Source organism: Lipotes vexillifer, unplaced genomic scaffold (assembly GCF_000442215.2).
Source record: "Lipotes vexillifer unplaced genomic scaffold, Lipotes_vexillifer_v1.1 scaffold417, whole genome shotgun sequence".
Classification (NCBI taxonomy): domain Eukaryota; kingdom Metazoa; phylum Chordata; class Mammalia; order Artiodactyla; family Lipotidae; genus Lipotes; species Lipotes vexillifer.
Genome location: NW_006791294.1, coordinates 850951 through 853636, shown reverse-complemented (window position 1 = coordinate 853636; position 2686 = coordinate 850951).

Here is a 2686-nt window from a genome sequence, read left to right as displayed (position 1 = left end):
CTATCGGAAGAGCAGAGTGTGCCATGGTCTGTAGATTCCACATGTAAGTGATATATTTGTCTTTCTGTGTCTGACTTACTTCCCTTAGTATGATGATCTCTAGGTCCATCCATGTTGCTGCAAATGGAAGTATTTCATTCTTTTCCATGGCTAATATTCCATTGTATATATAGACCACATCTGCTTTATCCATTCCTCTGTTGATGGACCCTTAGGTTGCTCCCATGTCTTGGCTGTCTCATCTATTCTTGCAGCCCCTCCTCAGCCCTCTCCCTCCCCTCACAGCTAACGTTCTTGAAAGAGTTGTGGATACCTGCTTTCTCCATTCTTTTCCATCTTATCCCTCAAACCATTCACTCTTGGCTGCTGCCTTGGTCGCTCCATAGAAACAGGTTTGCCCAGGGCACTGGTGACCTCCTTATCATTGAAACCCTTGTTGACTCAGCAGCGTCTGGCACCATCGCTCACTCCTTCCTTCTAGATCCTTGTCTTGGCTCTGACTGAACCACGTTCTCCTGGTTTCCCTCCAGTTCCTGTGGCCACTCACCCTGCTCTTTAAGCTCCACCTCCTCCATGACACCACTGACCATCGAGGTTCCTCACCACTGACCCTGCGAAAACGGAGGCTGCTGGAATTTGTTACCCTTTTTGAAGAAAGAGACACCTTTCTTCACAAAGAATTAGTAGAATTCTTTCTTCACAGTAGAATTATGATTATGCCTCATTGGCTAGAGCTGGGTCACATGCGCTACCCTAGCTGCAAGAGAGCCTGGAAATTGGATCAAGGATTGTCTGGTTGGTTGTTCATCATGAGCACATTGTTCTTCCACCCCAAGAAAGACATCACAGATTGTCCCCTTGGTCCCCTCCAGTATGTGACAGTTTCAGTCTTTCCCTGATTTCCGTGACTTTGGCAGTTGGAGGTGGGCTGGTCAGGTGTGTTGTAGGTCTCTCAATTTGGCTTGTCCCCTGTTTTTCTTAGGGTTAGACTGGGGTCATGGGTTTCTGGAAAGAATAGCACGCAGGTGAGGTGCCTTCTCGTCACATCATACCAGGGGCATGGGACACCTGATGGATGACATCACGGAGGTGCTTTTTCTTTGGGGGGAGCTGTGCAGCTTGTGGGATCTTAGTTCCCTGACCAGGGATTGAACCCAGGCCCATGGCAGTGAAAGCTCGAGTCCTAACCACTGGACCACCAGGGAATTCCCTCTAGGGAGTGCTTTGTAATTGAGTTTTGATGACTCAGGTATGGCCTGAGGGGTCTTAACATTTTTATGTGACTTTCCTCTGGGTCTTAAATCCCTACATTCAGCCGGTTCAGCCGAGGAAGGGACACGGGCAAGTGAGACATGAATATTAATTAGCTGTGATGCTAATGGGAGGGCAGTTCCTACCTGGTTGTTCAGTGGTCTCCTGTTCCTTCCCATGTTCTCTTCCCGTTCTTTCTCCACCAGACCAACGCTGCCACGTGCTACCGCGTTCACTCTGCCGTGATGATGTCACAGCCTCCTTTTGAACATTCGAGTGCACCAGGCACTTTGCTTCTTTCCTTCCTTCATTTCTTTCTCTCTTTCTTTTTGTTGATTTGCAGATTTAAAATTTTATGTTTACATACAAGTACTGTATATAAATATATTTATTTGTCTAAAGGTCACGCAGGGGAAAATCAGCTATTTTTTTCATCTCATTGTCCAAATATTTTAATCCTATGTCTTGAAGAAACTTTTATTTCCCAACTACTTTTAAGATTTATTTTTACTCATACCCTAGGTTCCTAATATTTTTTATGCCTGTAAATATCTCTTTACCTTTTTAAAATTGAGATATAGGTACCAGAAAATTCATGATTTTAAAGTGTACAGTTCAGTGTTTCTTAGCATCTTCACAAGGTTGTGCAACCATCACCACTGTCTAATTGCTGTACACCTGAAACTAATACAATGTTGTAAATCAACTATATTCAATAAACAAACAAAAAACCCAATTTTTAAAAAAATTCTGTAAATTTTCCAGTTTTAAAATTCAGTGTAAAAGTTATAAGAACCTTAAAAACAATGAAACCACACATCTCTTCCTCTTAATCTCTTGAGTTTCAAGATCGTATAAACAGAGAGTGAGTTATTTTGTTTTCTGAACACTTCAGTGCAAGGAACAGGTCAAGGTGCTTTGTGTGTGTGTGTGTGTGTGTGTGTGTGTGTGTGTGTGTGTGTGTGTGTGTGTGTGTTTTAAAAGAACATTCTTTCTTTGCTCTCTGCTGGAATCTCTTTTGGAAACTTAGGGTAAAATTTTGCTTCTCCAAGTCCATTTTCTTATGGTTGATTAACAGGTTATAGCAACTGAGTTAAATTAGTGATAAAAGGCAATTTTCTGAATATAGAAGACAAGTGATCCACGTTGTTCTCAGTTCTTAGAGATGCCACCACGTCTGGTCGAAGGGCCAGATATGATGAATAAAAAACCCTCCATGGTGTACAAACATAATCTCTCTCTATTTCCTGGTTAAAAAAAAAGTCAGTCTTACTACTTTATCATTGTATTCTTTTTTCAATCACAAAATTGAGTGCCCTTAACCTTGCTTACCGCCTGTTTCCTTTGCCTCTCTAGCACTTGAGTCCTGTGTTCTGAGTGCTGTGTTTCTGGGGACATTACCCTGTGGTGTTATAGGGCTGGGGTCTGCACCACT